The sequence below is a fragment of the Pteropus vampyrus genome, unplaced genomic scaffold (assembly GCF_000151845.1).
Source record: "Pteropus vampyrus isolate Shadow unplaced genomic scaffold, Pvam_2.0 Scaffold60, whole genome shotgun sequence".
In the NCBI taxonomy this organism is placed as follows: domain Eukaryota; kingdom Metazoa; phylum Chordata; class Mammalia; order Chiroptera; family Pteropodidae; genus Pteropus; species Pteropus vampyrus.
This window is the reverse complement of record NW_011888841.1, coordinates 6,507,189-6,518,605: the sequence shown is the minus strand read 5'-3', so window position 1 is coordinate 6,518,605 and position 11,417 is coordinate 6,507,189. Positions and strand designations below refer to the sequence as shown.

Sequence of the window (11,417 nt, the reverse complement as noted above, 5' to 3'; positions counted from 1 at the left end):
ATATTTGTAGACATTTATTTCTATAGCTGGAATTCTAGATATCTCTATGGGCATAAAGGGGGGTCAAGATTCCACTTAACAAAACAGAGTCTATTGGTGGGGACTAAACACCTTCACCACACGTAGATCTGATTTCAAAGGGATGATCTGTCAGAATATTGTGGAAATTAATGTTGAGAATACACAAATTTCTAACATAAGATTCTTCCTCAATAGGTGGTCCTCTTAAATAGAATATCATGATTTTGACAGTTAATTATGAACCAGAAATATGCGGATTGAAATGACTTTGGACATCGGGAAAGCATTTGGTATATTTTATCTGAAAGGAGTCCTGCACAGGCCCGTCTGCTTCACGAACAAATTAGTCAAAAGATGAATGGCTTAATTTTGCTCCTTTCCTGCCCCAGGCTTCTTTAAATATCTCAGGTGGTCTAGTGGAATTCGGCAATAACATGACAGTTAATAGAATTTTATTTGCCTGGTTACCACTCTTACTGTAATATTGACTTTAAAAGCACACGGTAAGAATGTCCTTCAGTTGTGTCAAAGGGCACATTTACTGTTTTTTTTTATTTCTTCATTAAGTTTAAAGTCATAATGTCTTCATTTTGTAATTGCAGATAAATTGATGGATTTGCTAATTTTAATTACTTAGCAAGTAACCATATTGTCCCCCCCACCACACACACACTATTGTTTTTCATTTGTATTTTGGATATTTAGAATGACATTTTTCAAAAATGTGTTTGCTCAAAATATTTTGCAGCAACACCTCATTTAAGTAATTGGATTTTGTTGTTTTTTGCTCCCTGAAGTTACATAATTTTAGAATATTTGGGCTAGAAGGAAACAAAGAAATTAACCCAACGTATATACTAATTTTGAAGAAGAGAGAATTGATCCCTTGAGAAGGGAGACTGACTTATTCAAGATGGGATCCTTGGTTACATACAGACTTGAATTACACTTTCGACTGGCCAGATGGTAATTAATTGGTCAGCTACTCACTTTGCATCAACTGTCATGCCATAGCCTGACGCAAGAAAAACTGCATGAGATACACAATTAGGTAAATGATAGTTCAATGTCCATATGTTTATTAATACTTAACCATTTTTGTTGGAAATATTTCTAAAATGTATTTGGTGTTCTTCCTTTCTTAATTGATGTGCAGAAACAACCAAAAAAAAAAAAAGATTGTAATGTTCAGCATGAATGTGAGTTATTATATAGTTTCAACAGATAAGGTTGCAGGCAGCCTAGTTTTACTGATATCTGCATCCTGCATTATGTTATGAAGGAAGGCCATGTGACACGTTTAAACACTGAAAAAATTGTCCCCATTCTTCGTGACTGAGATCCAGAACTCCGAGATCACAGAAGTTTTGACCTCTGTGTTAAGTATGCTATTTCTGAACCTGTGGCAGAGAAAACGTGCTGCCTGGTTCTCTTATCATCGGTAGGGGGCGCTGAGTCACGACTCATACTTAGGGTCCTGTGGAACTGGGGTTAAGATGAAAAGGCTTCTTCCTGTGTGGTGGTTTTGTTGACACCTTTGTACACATTGTCCGCATCTATCTTTTTATGTGTGATTTAAAAAATCCTTTATATGTGTCAGTAATTCTTAAAACTGAAATTTACTGAACTAAGAAAATGAAATAAACTAATTTAGGGAATCGTGACTAGTACACATTACCTTTTTACTTATAGGCAAACGTCTCCTGCACTTTTAAAAAATTTAATTCAAACAATAAATTTATGCATTTATATATACATTTGTCCTCACTCCAAAAGGCGGCCCCAGTGACCTCAAACAAAACATAGCATTATTTGCAAGATGAAGGTTTAGAGATAATATATACCTTGAAGGTTTTTCTGTCCCTGAGCTTTACAGTTTAATTTCCACAAACTTTTCTATAGAACTTTATCAGGGGACATAAATTTGAAGCAGATGGACACAGATGGTCCTGCTTCCTGACCTCAGTCACAGGCTTTCCCTGTGTGTCCTCTGGAGGGCATGGGTCTTCATGGTCTTCCATGGCCTTGGGCGGTCTGGATGCTATGTGTCAGCTGGCTATGCTGACGTGTAGAGCTGGTCAGCCCCCACAGTTAACGTGTACCCTCCAGGGCCCACCAGACTCATCATCCGAGTATCTCGCTCTGTTGTAAAATACCGGACACAATAATTTTTTCTATTTATTTCTTTAAAAATTTGATAATTCCAAGCCCAGCATTATATATAAGTACAAGTATTATGCAAGAGAGGCAGTATGGCTTATCTTGTCTGTACTTATAAAGACTGACAGGCTGGAGAGCTCCAAGTAGCCAAATCCATAGAGTTATGAATCCTAATTCTATGAAAATCACTCGCTTAATATTCAGTTCTGACCAAGACTCTGGAGCTCTCGATCTTACTCTTCATTGTGGTGTTAATAATAACTGAAAATTGATGAAACCCTAGGGGAGATAAATGATCCTCCAAATAAAAGCTATTTAAATTATCCCAGTCCCATATTTTTAAAAGGGAGAACTACACGCTGTTTTTATTGGCAATCTAAGGCCGAATTTCTCTCAAATTTCAAAATAGCCACATTGACCTATTCGATTTTATGTGTGCACCAAATATTAAAATAGTTATGGGATTTCAATATTTAAAGGGCATCATTAAGAATTCTGTCTAATAAACCAATTAAATGCTTTATAGTTCATATTTATTTTTAATTAAAAATTACACATTATAGGATGTTTTTCTATAAATGTGAACTATTTTCATCAACATATAGATAATATTTGGTTTCAAGCAGAAATGCACCCAGTATGATTAAAACAGTGAGAAGCTGGCTCTGTGTAGTAGGCACATTCAATTCTCAGCAAGCTTGGTCAGTGAGATTGGTTATTTTTTTAGTGGGGAGAGGCATCTGGCATGGTGAAGTATATTCAGAAATATTCTTGTGGCCAGGTTTTTGATGGACTCCTCTGCTTAAATATGCTAAAATTATATTGCTTAATTTACACATTTATCCATAATGCATTGACCTCTGAATCTCATCACCCAGGAAGGTCTACATAAATTAAGAACCCATGTTCTAAATTTATTTACTGAATCAAGCCAGTCCATAATAAAGACAAATAGTTGGGCCACGTTGGTTTAACTCCTGGTAGAATTACCTTTGTTTGCCTTTAGTTTTGTCTGGCAGGAGTCAAAATGATAAGCACTGGAAATACCTTAATACAAAATACTGTTATATGTATTTTAGAGATTTTTTTCCCTTCTGTTATATTTCTTGAGCACTTATTTATTTATTGAGTACTTATTCTCTACTAGGCACTGTTCAAAGCCATAGTGATATAATGGGGGGTGGGGCAATCTGTTCTTAGAAAGCTTACTTTCTAGGAATTGTGGGGTACAGAAAATACATGATCATAAAAATAAGGAAGTGGCGTAATCTCTTACAGGATGATAAATGTGGAAAAAGTAAAGCAAAGAATGAATGAGAGTGGTAAAGACAGCTGCGATTTTAGAGTAGCCAGAGAATGTCAGTTAGCATCTTGTTGATGGGATTGATGGATTCTCGTGTATCCAGTCCACAATTCTTCTCTGATATCTAGAATCATGCACCCAATCACCCACTTTGATTTCTACTTGTTTTTTTTTTTGAAGATATTTCCAAATTCACATGTCTAAAACGGAACTCATGATCTTAGTTCTTGGTAGAAATCTTATCCCTTATTCTTATCACTTGTCAAAAATGATTGGAAATCCAGTTGTCACCACTCGCCATGAAACCCACCATTAATGCCTCTCAATTTTACTTTCTCTGGACTTTTCCAGTTTGTTACCTTTTCCATCTTAGTGGCCTATTTCCTAGTGCAGTCATTTTACCTGGTTCGTAATGACTTCTTAATTGGTCACTCTGAAACTGGTCTGCCTCTCTTTTCATCTGTTCTCTGTCCTGTATCCAGCAGGGTCTGTAAACATGGAGATCCAAGCAGGATTTTTATCCTCCTGCGTTGAAAGCACTTCTCATGGCTGGTCTGTGAGGTCTTCTGTGGGCCAGGTCCTCTTTATATCTCCTGCTTTATTGAGTTCACCTTTGCGCTCTGATTTCTGGTCACATTGGCTGTATTTCACTCGTTGGAATATGCCCCGCATTATTTCATCTTAGTGTCTTTTAAATATTGTTCTTTTTGCCTAGGGTATTCTCTTCTCCTTCACCACATTAATCCTGCTATCAAATATCAGCTCATTCATCGGTTCCAGTTCTCCCAGATTGCATGATTCCTGCTGCAGTTCACTCTGTTTGTCCCCAGTCACCTTGTCTTTATGTCACTTAATACAGTTGCTATTTGCTATTTATTATTTATTCATGTGGGTCCTTGATCTATATCTTAACCTGTGAAAAATTTCATGGATCTCTTCAGGCAGTCGATTTCATGATTTCATAGGACATTCTCTCCTTACCTAGCATCCTTGTGATAAGCACCCTCAGAACCAAGTTAAATGAAAATATTTAATTATCAGAAAATATCATGAAATACATACGAAATAATACTTTCTTGGGCAACTTCAGCCTGAAAATTCAGACGTCATCCACACAATTAAATGTTTTCATCATTTTTATCCTTATGCAGGAAGATATAAAAATATGGAGACACTTTTGCTTCTGAATTTAGCCTCCCGACCTTCCCTGACCTTCACTATCTGACTTCTACTCTCAGTTCTCCATCTCCCAGGTGAACCATTAAATACAGCAAGTGCCAGGCTGAAGAGATGCAACCTGGCAGAAGAGTCCCTCTCTGACCTGCCTCAGCTAAGATTCCAACTTTGAGGGATACTCGCTCTGATCACTGACTGGCTCTCCTGGCCTTTCCTTACAAAGTGACTTTATGACTCAGTTTTCATGGGACAAGAAGTTTGTGAGGCAGCCTCTGAAAATTTTTGTTATAATGTGTAGCATTCAATAAATTCAAAAAAGATACTTTTCTTAAAAGCTCTTCATGTTCCCAGTCCCATTCATCACTCCTGCAATTAATTTTCTCTTGCTGTGACTATTACATGTGATATTCTAAGTATCTAGTGCAAAAGGAACTATTACCATAGGGAATATGTAAGATTGAAATGTCATAGTCTAGCTTAATAAGAAAATTCAATTTTCTTATTAAAAATATTTTCTTGCATTTTCATATTGAAGTATAATTATATTTCAATTTAATCTTATTTAATTTGATGGCTAAAATGTAGTAAAAATGTGTTTCTGACTTAAGGTCATAGGATAATATCTAATATCCTCTATGGAACTTCCCGTAGACCGATCTCACAGGAGAGAGATGGAGGATGATTTGACTTTGATAAGTTATCATTTTCAGTTTGCTCTTTTCTAAGTGATTAAAATATAAAATAAAATCACTATTAGTTATATTTAGTGAGGGGAAGCACTAGATACAAATTATGGGAGACAAAGAAAGAAGGAACTATCTTAACGAAGACATCTATATAGAATGCTTGTTTTTATAAACAGGGATGGTTAAAGGCAGTGCCTTTCACATATATTCCTTCAATGGAAAGTGATTGAGTTCCACAATGTTCTGGGTTCTGGAAATATTTTCCAGAAAAGAGAGATGGCCTCTGGTCTTCTGAAGCTAATAGGCTAGTTGGAGAGATGGGAAGCAGACAAATATGTGTTCAGTAGGACCTGAGAAAGTTCCGGAACATGCTAAGAGAAACGAGGCAGGGTAGGGAGACAGAGTGGTGCCGTGCAGGGAGGGGGTTGCTTTTTTAGAAAGAGGTGGCAAGGAGCAGCCAATCTGACATTCGAGGAGAAACTTGGATGAGGTGAGAGTGCCATGTGTTGATATTTGCAGGGAAGAGGATTTCTGGATTTCTGTGCTAGGATGTGGGGATAAAGCAGCAGCTACACTTCAGGGAAAGACCACACAGTCTACATTTTTTGCAGAGTAGGATAAGGAAGGCGGTGTGATTGAGGTCTGCGCAGTGGAGAAACACATGCATTAGACTTAAAGGCCAGTGGAAGCTTTCTGGAAGAACTGGTCATTATTGCAAAAATGATAAGAATTAAACTAAAACAAAATGGGCATTCCAGAAAGAGAACAGTATGTAGGTTTGTGTAAAAGAGTAAAGTCTACTTAGGGATCTTTAAGGAAGTTTCATCATTTATTTTCTGGCCTGACTAGGAACGGGCCTCATGTACTCATCGAAAGAGTTTTCCTACTCTTAGACCAATACAGAGGAGTCACCAAAAGACTGTTAGTCTACAAAATGACATGATCACATGATCACATTTTTAAAATGGAAGTGTGGCATACGTTGAAGGTTTTACTGTCAAGGAACCAGACAGGTAAGCTACAGGGTAGCAATGGGGTCATGACATTTTTCCAGTATAGGGAAGGATCATAGCCTGAGCAGGGTGGCACTGAGGTGAGCAAGAAGTGGCATTATAGGAGTCTTCCTGTGTTAAATTACAATCAGCTAATGATTATTTATATCTTCTTAAAGCACATATAATGATAAGAAAACAAGACCTAATGCCATTTTTTCTTTGTGTTCACTGTCTTTGTGAGAAATTCTACTCTACGGATAATGGGTATGTCTGTGTATGGAAACAAAGGGCATTACACTTTTAAATATTATTTGTCTAATGTTACAGGGTAAGCTAAGCATTCTTTCTCCTCAGTTTTGTTCAAATTTATTAGACATTGTCTATGGCCATGCCACCCTGTACAAGCCCGATCCCGTCTGATCTCAGAAGCTAAGCAGGGTCAGGCCTGGTTAGTACTTGGATAGGAGACCACCTAGGAAGACCAGGTGTTGTAGGTGTAAAATAAATAAAATAAAAAATAAGAGATTGTAAACTGACAAGGTACTTGCAATCTGTGAGGTCAACCAAGGGTTGCCTTGCCTAAAAAAAAAAGAAAAAATTATTAGATATCCACTGAGAGCACAGATTATATGGCAAAAAAGTGAAATAATCAGAACACCAAGGCACATAGTCTATATTCTCAAAAATAATTCAATAAGAAAAAAATATATGTATAATATAAATTATATGTATTTTCTATATATGTGTATAGTTTTGGTTTATAAATATAACATGACTTAGATTGGTAGCTTGGAAAAGTGAATCCATTATCAAGAAAACTGACAGCTCTATTATATGTTTAAATAGAATCCCTCTAGCCCTTATTGAATAAAAGCTTTTCTGTTGGTTCATCTAAATGGTGCCCTCTGATGAGCTTTAGACATTATCAGTTAAAGGAGCGAAGTCCTCAGATGAATGGGTAGGCCGAGAACCAACTGTCTGCTGCCAGGGCTGAAAACCCAATTAAAGTGGAGGCCAGAGATGTGAAAAGAAGAGAAGCATCAACTAGAGCAAGTGTGAGCTGGGCGTAGGCTGTAGAGATCGGGAACTTTGCACTCCATTGGCAGGTCTGCTAAGGAAACTAACCTGTAGATACTTTTCTCCAGGGCTTTGAAACTCCCGAACACTGGGATTCAGGGAGGTAGCAGTCTCCACAAAAGTTTCAGGAAGAGTTTTCTCTGAATGTTAATCTCAAAAGTGAAACACAAATGTTAAAAAAAAATCCATGAAAACATATGTATTAGCACAGTCAACAAATGTCTCAGTCATGATTTTTAAATCATATCTGAATCGTCTCTCTGCCTGCATATATTAATATTTGGAAAGCTTACCTGTTCATGTCTATCTAGTCAATTAAATGTTGCAAAACATTCTCACTGCTTCCTATCCCTTTAGCCTCTCCATGCCATCCTGTAGAGTACTCTTGGTTAATCTTTTAAAGCAGTACTCTAATATGTCAACATTTTAAATCTATGAAAACTCCCACTTGGTTACTAAATAAAGTCCAAATTGCTTTCTCCCCAAAACAAGAATTCTTATAGTTTGATCCAATCTTTCTTTTATTCATTTGATACATGTTTATCATGCATTCACTCTATGCCAGACATTTCTTTATTGTCTAAGGGTGCAACTGTAAATAAACGAAGCCCACACCCTCATGGAATTCATATTTAATGGGAGGAATAAAAAATAAAACACACACACACACACACACACACACACACACATCCATACACATACACAGACAACCACACACATACACATAGAAGATGAAAAATTCCCTGGAGAAAAACAGAGCAGTGTAAAAATGGATAGCAGTCACTTTGGCATTGTGTGTGTGTGTGTGGTAAGGAGGGTTCTTTTTGGTAAAAGACATTTAGAAAAGATTTCACTGAGAGGTAACTTTGGGTCTTAGATGAGGTGATAAATGAATCTTGAAGTGTTTAAGGGAAAACCATTCCAGGCAAAGGGAACACCAAGCAGTGATCCTGAAGGATCACCACGCTAGGCGAATAACTAGGCAGAGGCCATGGGCATGCAGCAGTGTGAGCAGAGAGGCGCATTTGGTGACGTGTTGGAGAGGTAATGGAGGGGACAGATCGGGGGTGTTTTACAAGGTATCATTAAACCTGTTGGCTCTGGGTGAGATGATGGAAAGTCACTTAAGCATTTTAAGAAAAAGAGAGACATGATATGGCTTACATATACATATACAAAGAACCACACTGGTTGGTATATTTGAATACACTATGTGTAGAAATACATATATGGATGTCACAGGTGCATTGATGATTTCACAGGCAAAGAATTTGTGAGTTTGCTTGTGGTAGCAGGGGATAGAGTCTGGGAGCCGCCTCTGGGCTGCTCATTTACTCAGGCAAATGAGGGGCAGGCAATAGCAGAGCCTTAAAGGAATGGCCAGTGAGCAGGTGGAAACCAAGAAAAGGGCTGTACCATCAGAAGTGGTCACGGAGGCTCAGAGGATCATCTGTGTCAAATGTGCCACTAGATCAAGTCAGATGAGGGCTGAAGATCATCACTGGATCTAAAAAGACAGCAGTTATTGGTAATCTTGACGAATATATTCAGCGGACTGGTGTGGATGAGGTCAAAGGTGGAGAGGACCTGGAAAGAACAAGTTTGGACACCTCTTTTAAGGAGTTTTTCATTAAAAACTAAACAACAAATCATAGTTAAGAATGATAGATAAAGGGTGATGTGAGGAAAAATTTTATTTTTTTTTAAATGAGACATTCCACATATTTGCATGTCAGTTACAGAGAGTTGATAAAAAGGGAAAATAACTATGTCAATTACAGAGAGTTGATAAAAAGGGAAAATAACTATGCAGTTGAGGAAGATGTATGATAAGCTGAGAGTCTGGCTCCAGGTGGGGACAGTTTATATAAATTAGAAAGAAACAGGGTGTGTATATAGATAGTTTGGAACATGTGCTCGGAGTGTGGAGGTTGCCTTCTGATAATTTTTAATTTTTCAGAGAAATAGGAAATGAGTCTTTAGCTAAAGATGATGGATAAGAAAAATAGAGGTTTGGAGAAAGAGAGCATATTAAATAATTGTCTAAGAACGAGAGGTCAATAAACGAGGCGAATGTAGAGCTCGAGAATTGTTGGAAGCAGGTAGTAGGAAATGAGCACGTGGGCTGCAAAGTTGGGAGGCAGAGGGTGAGCTGCACGGAGTGGCTTTTCCCGAGGGAGATGAGTTATTCTTAACATCAAAGGCTATGGTGTCACCACGAATGTGGTTGGTTGAGATACTGTGAATAATAAAGCAATCATTGGACGGAAGTCAGAGTATTCAGAGACCGGGTACTGAACAGATTAACTGTATGGTTATTGAGAGCATACCAACGTTATGGGAGTAACTGTAGAGACTAAATAAGAAGCTACGATCTTGAAGGAATAAAGACAGTGACCCGGAAGTCTGTAGATGACTCAGCAAGGAGGCAGAGAGGGAAGGGTCATCCAGAGACTAGAGCTTCAGGCCTACGGTGGTGTTCAGAGAGAAGCGTAGACGAGGGTGGATGACACAGTGTGGGCCGTGAGCACCCTCACCCCTTCCAGGCCCAGCAGGACAGGGGTGCAGGAGAGAAGACAGCCAGCCACTCATGGGGAGAGCTCGTCTTCAGGGAGGAGTTGGTATCAGGAGCAGCGACTATTCACCAAAGTAATCAAAGATGTATTATTTTCCTAATAATTAATTGTAAGTTCCAGAGTGCATAGGGGTTTTGGAATCAAGAGATACATTGTGATAGGGGATGGGGATACCTTGTAACAGTTGTGTTTCTGGTGATGACAAATACAATCAGGAATTAGTCTTCAGACTCTAAGGCAGCTGTCGCCCTGGAGAGGCTGAGTGTTTGGATGGGGGTATGAAGGGAAGGGGCGAGGAGGGGAGGGGAATGCCCGAAGGCTTGGCCGTGAGCACGTGGGGTCATCTACGGTCACCGTCCATGGTTCCTTTCAAGCCCACTGTTCTTTCCACTGCTCTGTGCTGAATTGTAATGGTGACAGTGTGGCCTGCGCACGCCTTCTTCCCAGAAGCCGATGGGTGCGTGCGGCTCAGGAGGGGAGTGAGTGCAGAAGGCGCTCTTGAGATCTGGGGTCTCCTCTTCGCCTCTGCCATCTTATAAACCTTTCACTCTGACCCAGGTACTTTGCATTTTCCATATATGATCCTTTCACGGCACTCAAGCTTCACTCCACTAATTAACACCTGTTCAGTCACAGCTTCCACGTGGTTATTTGAGCAGTGCTATCGAGATAGCCAGGTATTACGCACGTGGCAGTAAGGTGCTATGGAACACAATAGGTAATGCACTTTTTTCTTTCTAAAAAAAATAACAATATACATTTTAAAATTAAAACTTTGTAGCTTGATTAGTATTCACAAAGTGAACAGTCATGTCTAGCCAACATCCAGGGGGAGAAAAAAACAAAACAAAAAAACTATTTTCTGCATCACAGAATCTCCTCCTTCAAAGTTTCCGACTGCTAATCCCTCTGCCTCTACATTGTCACCTTCCTGGATCCCACCACCACCTCTAAAGTAATCTTTCCATAAATATTTCACCTGAATCTGATTTATCTTATGCATCTAAACCCCGTATACGAAACTGCAGGGAATAGAAGAACTTGCTCAAAGACAACACGCACGAACACTCCAGCAAATCCTGAAAACAGTACATTCCGATGGACAGCGGACCTGATCTCACCGGCGAGAGCTACAAGTGAGGAAACAGAAGTCGTTGTTATAAATTAGAAGAGACCTAAGAAAAAATTACAGTGACGTGAATTCATGGTCTTGTTTGGATCCCAGCTATAGCAGACGAGCTATAAGAGACATTTTAGGGCAGTCAGGGAAATTCGAATATGGATTGTGTGTTTATGGTGTTAAGAGTTTATTTTTGGCTTGGTTGTGAAAATTATACGTGGCTCTAAAATAATATATATTTTCGAGTTGCACTCTAAAATAGTTAGGGGCGAAATGTTATCGTAACTGTAATATGTTTTAAAT

General features: G+C 38.7%; 1 pseudogene; it reads left to right on the top strand.

The window, feature by feature from the left end:
• The first annotated feature begins 6,719 nt into the window (after positions 1-6,719).
• Positions 6,720-6,838, top strand: LOC111740273 (annotated as a pseudogene).
• The last annotated feature ends 4,579 nt before the right edge of the window (positions 6,839-11,417 follow it).